At 39.7% G+C, this 13,647-nt stretch overlaps 1 pseudogene; it reads left to right on the top strand.

The window, feature by feature from the left end:
• Positions 1-12,091, top strand: part of LOC143388208 (chromodomain-helicase-DNA-binding protein 1-like) — a 33,975-nt pseudogene extending 21,884 nt beyond the window's left edge.
• The last annotated feature ends 1,556 nt before the right edge of the window (positions 12,092-13,647 follow it).

The raw sequence follows: 13,647 nt of genomic DNA, 5'->3' as shown, positions 1-13,647 counted from the left end.
CCACAATTGAACATCACTTAAAAATTCAAAAAAGTATCAACCTGGTAGTTCTTGTTGGTAACAGAATACTTTTTTTTTTTTGGATTAGGGATTGAACCTGGGACACTCTACCACGATCTACTTCCCCAGTTCTTTTTCATTTTGAGCCAGCTCTCACTGAGTTATCCAGCTGGCCTCTAACTTGTGATCCTCTTGCCTCAGCTTCTGGAATAGCTAGGATCGCAGGTGTGCACCACCACGCCTGACTCCACAGAACACTTTTTCAAAGATTCAGCTTTAACGTTGAGTCCACTTTAGTGAGAAGTCTTGAGTACCTAAAGCAGAGAAACAAGAAATTCTAAAAATTTTATTATAGTTGACAAGGAATTGTTTATTTGAACAGTCCCTTTTAGTCATGTACTTAAAAACAGGGACATTTGGTGGCTGCTCAGTATTGAAGTGTAATAAAGAGACAGTTGGGCTGATAACTAAAACTTGTTTATTCACAGTTGAGCAGAAAACTTCAGTCGGTGAGTTTGTGATTGCATCTCACTTGGCAGTTACTATTTGGAATAGCAGTGCAGAATGTGCTCAAAGGAGAGGTCACTTTTCTCTTCTCTCTGGCCTATTGAAGGGTGGCTTGGTGGAAGTCCAACAACTACCAGTCCTTCTGCCTGCCCTCTGAGGAGAGTGAGCCTGAAGACCTGGAGGATGAGGAAGACAGGGGTGCTGCCAAGCTAGGCTGCGAAGACCCAGACCCAGCCTCCATCAAGTACGTCATCGGTGACATCACACACCCTCAGGCCCAGGCTGAGGACGCCTTCATTGTGCATTGTGTAGGTACGAGAAGTGGTGTGGGACAGGGAGGGTGCCTCGTCTTCATGGTGCCAAGAAAGGGAGAGGATGAGGCACAGTCATGGCTTAAGGGCTGGTCCCAGTGCACTGTCATGTGGCCAGAAATGCATGGCTTATAGAATCAGCTCTTCGGTTTACCTGGTTAAGTTACCCACTCTCCCTGAGTGTCAGCCTCCTAATCTATGTTAATGGGACAATATCTGTCTCATCCTCTGCACAAATTTTTTAAGAGGGTGAAATAAGGCTGCATTTTAGAAGAAAACTGTATTCTCTGAGAAACTCCCTGTGTGTTCCCCTGACAACCTTTGCATGTTCTGTATCCTCTGCCAGGAACCCTACTTTCCCAAATAATTCCATCAAGCATTGTTCAAATGTCTGCTTGTAAAAGAGTCTGTATGTTGCCTCTGTTACCCTGTCCTATTTGTACACTACTTAACCTTTATTCCCTCCTGGTGTATTAACGTGTGTCTTTGACCGTCTCGTTGCATTAGAATATAAGCTTAATGGAAGAGGACTGTGTGTGTGCATGTGTGCTCACTGTATCACCCCATACCTAGAATGTCATCTGACGTGTGGTACAGGTACATGAGTAGTTGTGGTGTGAATGAGTATAAATATCAGGTGCCACCCAGCTCCATTAGTGTGAGCTTGAATGAGTCATTCAACATTTTCTCTTCCTTGCTTGTAAAACGGGAGTTGTATGCTGTGGTATTAACAGTGCTTGTCACTGCCGTGTTCCATCCACTCTCCACTCTCCAGAGTTATAGACCCACCAGAGATTTCTGCTTCTTCTTAACACTCATTTTTGAGCTGCCTTTCTGTTATGATGACCAGGTGTATCTTTCAGAAAACCTGAACATATTTGGGAATCCAACTATGATTCTCTTAGGAGATCAGATATATCGTTCCTTCCCTTTGAAAAAATCATTCTTCTACAAGCCTATCTTGTGTGATTTTGTTTTTCTAAATTGTGGGCTTGACTTTGCCTCTTACAGATGAAAATTTTCTTTCTTCCGCCAGATGACTCTGGCCGCTGGGGCAGAGGTGGCTTAGTCACGGCTCTGGAAGCACGATCAGCTGAGCCAAGAAAAAAATATGAGCTGGCAGGAAAAATGAAAGGTAAGAAACAGAACAATGGAATAAGACAGGAAAAGACACTCAGGATGGTATTGGGGTTAGCTAGCCCTCAAGAAGACTTAGGAGAGCCAATTGGGATCGGAATTCTGTCATCTCTCTGCCTGTTTTCTCATCTGTAAGGTACATACTTTGTCACTCCTACCCTGTGGGACTACAGTGAAGATAATGTAGGTATTTTGAAAAATGTCAATTGCTGCATCTTCAAGTATTAGAATAAAGATTGTTTCATCCAACTCATGTCATCTTCATAAGGGAATATCCCATAAAAATGTCAGAGAGCTATAGGAGAGAAATGCAACACACTATTAAAACTGGTGGGTGGTGGGTCAGGTTTGTGCTAGGTGGATTATGAGGTCAGCAGAGCCTGGGTACAACACTCCTTGGAGACAGAAATAAGGCTGTTTGGGACTAGGAGAACTTAGAAGACTAAGAAGTATTGTCCTTTGTCACACAGAAGGGAAAAAGCCACCACCTTTACGTGGCAAGGTTGCCACATGTCAGCAAGAGTAAGATGATCACTGAGGTCATTTTCTGCGGTTGAGCAGTCTCGGGACCTTGTCCAACAAAGAAGGGCCCTCCAGATATCTTAGAGACTGGTTTTCCTAATTCTTTTGCCCAGTTCTCTAAAGTAAAGAGAAAAATAAGGATGTAAAACACATTGCTGAAAGAAGGGTTTGGTGTGTGTTGAAACAGCCAACCCAGATCTAGATCTTGACTTGGCAGGATTCAAAACAAAAGCAGAAATGTGCAGAGAACCCAGGAGCAGTCAGAGCCAGAGGTGCCGACTGAGGTCCCTGTTGGAAATCGTGTTGGAGAAATGAGAGGGCAGAGAACAGTATGTGGAAAACTTTTGGAGCGAAGAGGAGACAGTAAGAATTTTCAGAAAAATAAGAGAACCTTGAGAATGTAGTATTTTGAAGTAAAGGTTTTGCTTATTTAAATTGAAGTATTTCAGATTTTTTTAAAAACTGGATATTTTGTATACCTTAATGAGATACCTTGGGAATGGGATCAGGTCTAAACACAAAATTCACTTATATTTCACATAAAACTAATGGACATAGCCTGAAGGTAGTTTCATACATTATTTTTAGTGCACTGTGCATCACATGAGGTCTAATGTGGAATTTTCCACTTGTGGCATCATAACACTGTTAAAAATTTGGGATTTGGGAGGATTTGGGATTTCTGGATTAGGGATGCTGCTCAACCTTTGTAAGGGAAGAGAGAATATTAAGAAGGCAAAGTGGTTTACAGTGTCAGACTCTGAATTAGTATACAGGGTAAAAATGGGAGTTCATAACTTACTTTAATCTAATGTATGAAGTATGATATGTCAAGAGATTTGTAATGTTTTGAACAACCAATAAAAAAAAAGAATTGGGAAAAGGCCACTGGATTCAACCCATGATCAGTCACATGACCTTGGAGCACTTTGAGGAATGTGAGGACTGTCACCTGGTTGTATAGATTTAAGGTAAAAGTGGTCAGTAAGAAAATGGAGTTGGAAGGTGTACACTCTTTTCTGAAGAAGGATTTATATTTTTTAATCTTTTTTTGTAGTTGTAGATGGACAGAATGCCTTTACTTTATTTTTTTATTTTTATGTGGTGCTGAAGATTGAACCCAGTGCCTCATGCATGCTAGGCAAGCTCTACCACTGAGCTATAGCTCCAGCCCCATGAAGAAGGATTTAAATAGCCTAGATCAGAGTAGGTGGAACTGGAACAAGGCTTCCTGGAATGGTAAGAGTTATCTGGGGTCTGGGAAGATGGGTTGAATTTGAATAGGTAGATAGAATGGCAAGAGATGCCTAACAGTTTCACATTCTTTTTGGTATCCCTATAGTATTTACTGTTCCCAAATCATTGCACAGTCCCCACGCATGGGCCAGGCATAGGCCAAGGAACAGCAGAGTTCACTTGTAAAGGGAAGGTTGGCCACATCATTGAAGACCATACATGGCTTGTCTAGGGGATACGTTCTAAGTAGGACAACATCCAGTGGATCACGGCTAGACATACAGGAAGCCTGATCAGAAGAATGGCATAGCAGGGCTGGGGCTGGGGCTCAGTGGTGGAGCACTTGTCTAGCATATGTGAGGCACTGGGTTCGATTCTCAGCACTGCATATAAATAAATAAAGGTCCATTGTCACCTAGAAAAAAAAATTAAAAAGAAAATGATGTAGCAGAGCCAATATTTTAGAATTAAAAGATTTGGGTGTGCAAGATATCTACCTTTTTAGTTTAAACAAATAGTTTAAACTGGGTTATGTAGAGCCCAGAATTAAAGGAGCACATCTGCCTAGAATGTCAGTTTGATTTGATTTGTATGGGGTAGGAAAACATGCAAATAGGTAGCCGTAGTAGAATGCAGAATTTGAATGATGTGAGACAAACACTAAGACTTCCAAAGGCATTTCAGGCTCATAGAAGTCCTCCACACCTCCCTACCCAGAGATGCCTCTAGCACTTGCTTTCCTTCTCCGTTGCCTGTAGGGCACTTGGCTGGTGACGTTTGGGGAATACTGAGTTAGCAGAACATGAAAAATTCAGGAGGGAAGCAGATGAGAACCTGGCTAAGGCGGTGACCGAGGTCAGGAGAACAGGGGAGTGAGAAAAGGCTACGAATGACTGGCAGAGGTAAGGTCCTAGACCTAACTGGATTTGGAAGAGCAGGCACAGTAGGGTTCGGAGTAATTCTCCTTCAGTGGTCCATGTGAGACTGAGTGTTCTTTCTCTTGTTCTTTTTTCTTTTTTTAATCTCAAACTTGAGTTTGGGAGGTGTCCTTTTATTCCCTATTGATGATAAAGAGTCAAGAAACACAGGGCAAGATCTGGTAAGTTTAAAAACAAAAACACATCTTTTAATCAGAACTAACATTTGGCTCCCAATAATTTCTCTTAAAGCCTTTCCTGCCCCTGCTGGCCAAGATCTCTAGTATGCGAGTGGTTTGCTACGGCTGCCATAACAGTGCCTCAGATTGGCACTCAGCTTAACCCTAGATAGTATGTTCTCAGAGCTCTGGGTGCCACCAGTCCAGGATTAGAGTGTCGGTAGGTGGGTTTCTCCTGAGGCTTCTCTCCTTGACTTGCAGATGACCACCTTCTCACTGTGTTCTTCAGAGGACACAAGCCAGTTTCGATTAGGGCCCACCATAATAACCTCATTTTAACTTAATAATCTCCATTCTTTCTTTTTATTTTACGTGACAGAATGTATTTTGACATGTCATACATACATGGAGTGTAACTGCCCACTCTTTTTTTTTAAGAGGGAGACAGAGAGAGAGAGAGAGAGAGAGAGAGAGAGAGAGAGAGAGAGAGAGAATTTTAATGTTTATTTTTTAGTTTTTCGGCAGACACAACATCTTTGTTTGTATGTGGTGCTGAGGATCGAACCTGGGCCACACGCATGCCAGGTGAGCACGCTAAGGCTTGAGCCACATCCCCAGCCCTGTAACTGCCCATTCTTGTGGTTGTTCATGGTGTGGAGTTACACTGGTTATGTGTTCATGTATGAACATAGGAAAGTTATCTGCAATTCATTCTACTGTCAGTATAAATCTTTTTAAGGCTTTTGTCCATGTGTAGTTACATTCTGGGGTACTGGGAGTACCCTAAATTCAAAACATGGATTTGGGGGAGCAGGGTCCATCCCATAACAAGCAGGTTGGCCCCCACACCACTTCGCCATCCCCCAGCCTTCTGAGTATCACAGCCCCTAAGCGCTGTCCCCTGCTTCCTTATCATCCCCTGGCCTAGACTCCAGGCCCCTTCGTGTGTAGGGACTTTTTTATCCTTAGTATCCCACATAGTATCGGCTCCTAGGAAATGCTCAGTAAACATTTACTGAAGAGTAAGAAAATATGTCTCAAAACTCTGGGGGTTTCATCATTTATTACATGAAAGTTTCTGTAAAAGATTGTGTTTGCTGGCCAGCCACAGGCAGAGGAAAGGAACCAGTACAACACTTCTCTGCTTACATCAGAATCCTCCTTTTGCACCTTAAGTATCTCTTGCTTGCTTGTCTGTCATTTGGAATACCTGTAGTGAATTTATTTACCACACTGATAGTTTTCTCCAAGACCTGAGTCCACATCCAAATTTTTTTTTTTTTTTAAGAGAGAGAATTTTTTTAATATTTATTTTTTTAGTTTTCGGCGGACACACATCTTTGTTTTTATGTGGTGCTGAGGATCGAACCCGGGCTGCACGCATGCCAGGCGAGCGCGCTACCGCTTGAGCCACATCCCCAGCCCCTCCACATCCAAATTTTGAACCAAAACTTACACTTAAGAAATTTAGAAACCAGGCTGAAAGAGGTTCATTCTCTTCATATTGGTGGTGTGTGTGACTAGCAACAAAGTGGTTTCCGGTTTATTGGTTCATTCAGGAATTTCTAAAATAAGAACAAAAGGCAGAGGGTGTACAACATAATGTCCATGCATGAGAATTTCAGAATATAGTTACTCAGGAAACTGTTCACGGTGTGGAACGTTGTGTCTCACATTGGCTCCAGAAGCTCCCTGAACTCTCCAGCTTCCCCCATTAGTTGGAGGTGGGGGATCTTTGGCATCTGTTTTCATAGAGATTGTCTAGACAGAAATGGTTCTCAGGACAAGCAGGCAGCCTAACTCTAGTGTCAGAGGACTGGATCGTGAGAACCTCTAAAATCCTATCTACTCCTAAGAGTAATTTTTCTTTACCTATGAGAACATTTAGAAAGTACAAGTTTTAGATTCCAGTTTTTAACATATCATGAAAAGAGGAAGAAATTCTCGTTACCACAAATACAAGTTATGATGAGTACATAATCACACATTGCTGTGCAAGCAGAGCATACAAAAGAGATGGAGCCACCCGGTGCAGTGACACACACCTGTAATCCCAGCAGCTCAGGAGGCTGAGGCAGGAGGATCACAAGTTCAAAGCTAACCTCGGCAATTTAGTAAGGCCCTAAGCAACTTAACAAGACCCTGTCTCAAAATGAAAAATAAAGACTGGAGATGTGGCTTAGTGGTTAAGCACCCCTGGGTTCAATCTCTGTAACCAAAGAAGGGGCCGGGGGGATGGAGCCAAAGCCTAAGTGGTCCATAAAAGGCTATGGCAGGTCACTGAGTTGACAGTGGAACTGTCTCATGTCATCCATCTAATGGTTGTTCTTTCTAGTTAGCCTTGGTAGTGGCTCAGCACCATGATTGCTCTGATGTCCTGTCTGGCATTAAGATGGCAGCCCTAGAAGAGGGCCTCAAGAAGATATTTTTAGCAGCAAAGAAAAAAAAAAGGTAAGCTCTTCCATCTGAGGTCAGGAGAGGACCTTCTTCTTCCAGACATGTGGTGTCGTTTTGACGGGGAGATGAGGAATGTCCAGACCACACTCGGTTTGCATGGCAAAGGTAGAGCACAGAGTGCTGACCACTTCATCTTGTCTGTGTGTGACCTGTTTCCTTTTCAGGTTGGTTTTATATTTGTTATCTCGTTTTTATCATGATTTTACAGTGGGGAAGCAGAAGATTAGAGATGAAGAAATTTGGTCATACGCAATTGGGAAAAGCCGTTTATTATACTTCCCCTTAGAGAGTCACAGTATGCCATGACTCTCTGCCAAAGAAATTTAATTTTGTTTCTAAACCTAGTGTGTCTTGGTGTTTGTTGAATTTCATGGATTATTGGGGAATCTTTGATTTCACCATTAATCATATTCTACTTCCATTGTGCCTGCTTATTTTCAAGAGCCTGTGGATCTTTATGTTTAGCAGAACAACTTAATTTTTCCCTATTATAATCCCCTCATCAGCATATTTTTCACAATGTATTTGTGTATTTTGTGTGGACAGTCATTTTCTTCTCTGTTTATCATATACCCATCAACCCATTTTTGATGAGTGAAGACATCATGATCTTTTTTTGCAAATGCCAGTGGAATATTATGCATCCATAAAATAGATGAAATAATGATATGAGCTCCAGTATGGATGAACTTTGAAAGAATGCTAAGTAAAAGACAGTCAAAAAACTCACATATTGCATAATTCAATTTATAGAAAATGCTCATAATAGACAAATCTAGAAAGCCGACTAATGGTTGTCAGAAAGGAGGAAGGAGAGAGTGAGGAGGGAATTTATTATTCTTATAGAGAATCTTCTTTTGCGGTAGTGAAATGTTTTGGACTCAGATAAAGGTGTTTGCACAATATATAAATATACTAAGTGCCACTGAATTGTATCCTTCAAAATGGTTAAAATGACAAAATTTTATTTTCTACATATTTGATTAGTTTTAAGAACATGCATGATCTCTGGATCTTCTTTCTGAAATTGAAGCAACCCAGTTGTAGGGGGAGTGTGAGAAATTTTGCATAAGCATCAGCCAGGATATGGGCACTTAAAATAGAAAAAAAAAACAGAGGAAAATTAGAAGTTAAAAGTACTAGTGCTTTTAGTATCCTTGCAGTTCACTGTTTAAAATATATTATTCTTTTTAAATGAAAGCCAAATTTTTAAATTTAACCCTTTATTTTTAAAACCATCTAAAGCAGATCAGATTTTAGCAAAATATTTCTATCCATCTATCTAAATCTATTTATCAAACATGAATTATGTATGTGGTCACCCCTCTATCAGTGCATATCTACCTAGAAAATTTTCTGATATAAATAATAGTAATTTATGGATGGCAGAATTCTGGTGATAAAAATAAGTCTTCCTTTTAATTTTTGCATTGTTTGAATTCCTTGTAATGAACATGTATCATTTTTATAAACAGCTTTGTGTGATTTTTTTAACCAAGTAGTCTAATAAGCAATACTAATACTAATACTAATACTAATAATAAAGTGGCACAGAGGGGTAAATATGCTGAGATGTAATGACAATTAGTTCTGGGGGAAATATAGTTTTTTTGTTTTGTTTTGTTTTAATTTTCTTGGGTTACTTTTTCAATTCCCAAGGTAATATTTTAAAAATGCTTAAAACTTAGAGAAATATTCAGAAGCTTGGGCAATGTCACAAAACTGTTCAGAGTGGAACTAGCAGGGGCTGGAATTCAGATTTGCTTGATATCAAAGAGCAATTCTCAGACTTGACTTAATCTTGCCATAAGTAGTATGGCTTTGTTTTTCAAAAATTCAATCTCAATGTAATTTCCCCCTGGATTCTAACTATTGACTGAGCCCTACATCTGTAGTTCAAAATGCCAAGCCTGCAGAGGAGGGTATTGTCTGTGCTTTCAGTTCCAGGAAATTATCCACCTACCATCAAAATGCCCAGGGTCGGAGCATCTGCTGCATACAGAGCACAAACAGGATGCATTGCTCAGCAACACAGAGTCCAGATTCCTCGTGAATTAAGATGCCCAGAAGCCCACTGCAGAGGGAGCTCTGTGATGTTCGATTACCCATTTACTCACTGCTTATTGAGTTCCTGGGAACTATAAATGTGGATCCCTGATTGTTAGTAATGTTCTCCTTAAGACATTTTTTTTTTTCCAAGCAGAAACCAACTCATGCGAAAAGAGAAATTTTATTACTCCTGTAATCCCAGCAATTTGGGAGGCTGAGGAAGAAAGATCGGAAGTTCTAGATCAGCCTCAGCCATCTACTGAGATCCTGTCTCAAAATAAAAATAAAAAGGGTTGGAGATGTAGCTCATTGGTAAAGCACCTCTGGGTTCAATCCCCAGGTCTACAAAACAAAAAGCAAAACCTAGTTGGTTTTTTAGGATTGAAAGACTGAGCTATATCTGAAACTCAGACACAAAATGACACCAGGGATGGGACTTAGAAATTCAAAACAAATGGTCTAAAGTCACATGGTTCAAATTTAAACCTTTCCTCTGACATTAGCCCTCTGGCCTTAGATAATTTGCTTAACCACTCCATCTGCTTATCTGTAAAGGAGACATAACAGTAGTCTCCTCACTGGTAATTCTGAGTGTTAAGCAGGTTACATATGTAAAAAGGGCTTATCAGAGTGACTGATAGCTCTTTGAATTCTTCTTATTATAATATACCACTGAATACTTGATTTCTTAATTTCCTAGCCTACCTGCTCAGTCCTATAGATTTTGTATGTTCCAGTTCAGCTTCAGTAGGCATAGTAATTTGACAACCTCTTCGTTTCAAATCCAAATTTCTAGAAAATATATTGGTTGACTCATTGGACTAGGAGTTTTTTCCTTGTGCAATAAATAGAAGCCAGTAAGTACAGACTAGTTGTAAATAATCATGGCTGTTGGGAATCCAGTGTTACCACCTGCATGAAAGAAAGGGGAACTGAGCCAGGGGGTAGACACTACATGGACCAATGGAGAAGTGGATAGTACATGGAGGAAATCTCTACATGTGCTGCTTTTTTGCTGGCGTTCAGAAGGAAAAGTGGGAAAGAATTCTTTGCTTTAACTTGGATGTGCAAAAACTATTTCTGTGAATCCCTATCTTTCTTTTTCAAATCTTCCAATCAACCAACCAATCTTTCTGTCAACCAGCCAACTGTGCTCTTGGATTTAACATTTTGTGATAGAGACTTTGAAAGCTACCATGAAGATAATGAAGGAAATAATATACTTGGTCTTTTTTCTTTCTTTTTTCATTGCCTATTCATTATCATGGATGGAGAGGTATGAGCCTTCACTCTTCCCACAGTGAATTCTTTTTAACAAAATCTGGCACTCTGGAATCAGTAATAGATTTTTCTACATGTTATTGTTAGAAATCTTTTCTTCATAATAGATTCAACTTTACAAAACACCAAGTTACAGTTGAGTAAGATGCCCTACACTGTCTAATTAAGTTGTGAATCTCTAAGATACTTGGATAATTATATTCAAGTCTGGACTTTTGAAACCTACCTACCTTGGAGGTTTCAACCTCCATTAATAATTGACTGGATTCATTTGTTTGCAAGATAACAGAGAACCCAGCTCAGACTAACTACAACAATAAGAGGAGCTCATCAGTTTATTTAACCAAGAAGTTCCATGATAGGTTAAGACTTCAGGCATAGATTGATCTAGTGGTTTACCCATGTCACTAGGGTGCTTTTTGCTTTTCTCCATCTTATCTTCCATTTAAAGGTTGGAATTCTTCATGACTTAAAAAGGCTGGAGATTGGAGAATGTATTCTTTTGTATTCTTTTGGCAGCTTCCACAGAAAAGATAAGATACATTTTTCCCCAGAATTCCTCCAAAAGGCCACTCACACTGGCTGGGAGAAGGATGTATTGACATAAACCAGTCAAGGCTTATGTCAATAAGTGTTGATTAATAATCCTTGATAATAATCCTACCCTTGGATTCTTGGGAGAGTTCAATTCCAGCCAGACCTTTTGACTTAGAAACTTGGGTTCCTGTTAAAAAGGAACAAGGTTGAGAACTTATTCAGGGGAGGCAGCCAATAACTATTCTCTCAAAAATGTTTATAATTTAAGATATACTCCTTTTATGTTATTTCTTAAATTTCAATGCAGTATATATTTTTTACCAGTTTTTGGTGAGTGTACCTTGAGTTAGAGGAAAAATCATCCTCCCACTTATTACAGGCTGGCTTAGAAATAAGAAGATGAGCTCTGACTCTTTCTATTGAAGTCATTCTTCAGAAAAAATAAGATTAATTTTGACGTGTGGAAGAAGTGCCTTTATGGTTAATAAAATACTATAGAGACCTATTTTCATAGTTTGAAAGGAGTCATGCTGAGATATCTTTATTAGAGACTTAAAATAGTTCCAGTCTCACTACCAAGCCCTGTTCCCATCATCCAGATACTAATTATTTAGGCATTGGTAAGTGTCAGTCTCATCTACTTGTCTCTCAATAGCTAAATTTATGGCAGTGCTTGAATCACTTGATATACTATATAGGAGGGATGTTTCCAAGAAGAAATATAGATCAGGCAAAGAATGGGATAGGGGACAAATCAATTTGGATAAAATATGGAGCCTATTTAAACAATGTGCTTTGTGGACTTCCTTGGTTCCCTTTGGACAAATAAAGCAAATTTGAACATCTGGAAGACTGAGGTTGACTGTCAGAGGAAAACACTGATATGTCAAGATAATTGTTCCCTTTATGTTACTTCTCCCCTAGTGACCTCAGTGCGTACCAGGATCTGATGCGTTAGCCTATTTATCTAGTAGCTTTTTAGATCTTCCATGTCAAATGTGTTTTTTTTGTTTGTTTGTTTGTTTTTTTTCTGGCAGGGTACCAGGGATTGGTCTCAGGGGCATTCAACCACAGAGCCATATCCCAAACCCTTTTTTGTATTTTATTTAGAGACAGGGTCTCACTGAGTTGCTTACCACCACACTTATGCTGTGATTGGCTTTTAACTTGATTTTCCCCTGCCTCAGCCTCCTGAGCCACTGGGATTACCAGTGTGTGCCACTGCGCCAGGCCCCAGTGTTCAGTGTTTGACTTAAGTCCAGGGAAAGTCTAGTATCAGTCCCGCTGAGCTTGAATATTGATATCAGTTTAAAAAAACTATTGATTGTTATTAATTTAGTAAACTAATGAGGTTAATACCATCACCTGGTCCCAAGTATCCCCCTATAGCTTCATTTCCTTTTTCTCATATGAAAGCCCCCCAAAAATATTTAAAATAAAACAGGCCAATAATTAAAACAAGTCACTCTTTAAATTGTGTGAACTTTAAGCATTTTGCTACCATGGCACTCCTTGCCTGCAGTTCCTAAAACTCTTCAATTTCTTATTAATTCAGAATATGTAGAGTTTGTTGAAATCTCCTGTTTTTTTTTTCTTTTCTACATTTTCTGTTTTTTTTCATGTATTTTTTAATTAAATGTACCAGTATAATAAAGAAAAGAAAGGATTTTAAAGAATTGCATTTCAATTTGTAAAAAGGCACAACCTTAAACTCTCTCATCCTACTTTATATTAAATCTTATTTTGAAAGTATTTTAAGATCCTACAGGTAGAATGCAGACTGCACACCCAGGAAGGTGAAGGTTGCCTTGTTACGAATGCTCAGGGGAAGGTTTTTTACTCCCTATCTTTGCCAAGAGCTCTTTTCGTTTGCTTTCTGTCAATACTCTAGATTTATTTCTCCTTGCTTCTTGCACAGAGAGTCTCAACTTTGTGTGGGGATGACCAATGAGCACCCTCTGCACCCCTACAGCTCAGGAGCCCACTCTGAACAGCTGTGTGCCCAAGTTCAAGGTCTCTTATCTCAGAAGAATGTTTCCCAGGAACTTTGCTTTTCTGTTCTTGGCCTCTGGGGAATCCTTCTTTCCCTCCCAGTCCAGTGAAGCACTTAAATAGACAATTTTATGTTTCTAATCCAGCTTTTTTTTTACTTGTTTTGTTCAGCAGTTTTCTTTATCTAGTGTCTGCCCTGCTACAGGAAAGCCCTGAATTGCTTTCTAAAATGGTCTTTTCAAAGATTTGTTAACAAATAATCTGACTCTTGGATTCAGTAACGTTATATATCCAACAATAGTTTCTAAATCTGTCTTAAGTCTTTTTATTATAACAACAACAACAACAACAAAAAAGCAAGAGCTTGGGGATGTGGCTCAGTGGTAGAGATCTTGCTTGGCATGTGTGAGACCCAGGATTTGATACTCAGCACTGGGGAAAACAAACAAACAAACAACAACAACAAAAATCCTACCCCAGGTAACCCTCATAATCACCCAAAAGCAACTTCATTGAAGATAG

The sequence above is a fragment of the Callospermophilus lateralis genome, unplaced genomic scaffold (genome assembly GCF_048772815.1).
Source record: "Callospermophilus lateralis isolate mCalLat2 unplaced genomic scaffold, mCalLat2.hap1 Scaffold_590, whole genome shotgun sequence".
NCBI classification, from domain to species: domain Eukaryota; kingdom Metazoa; phylum Chordata; class Mammalia; order Rodentia; family Sciuridae; genus Callospermophilus; species Callospermophilus lateralis.
Note: the sequence above shows the minus strand (reverse complement) of the source record. Positions and strands in the feature narration are given on the sequence as shown.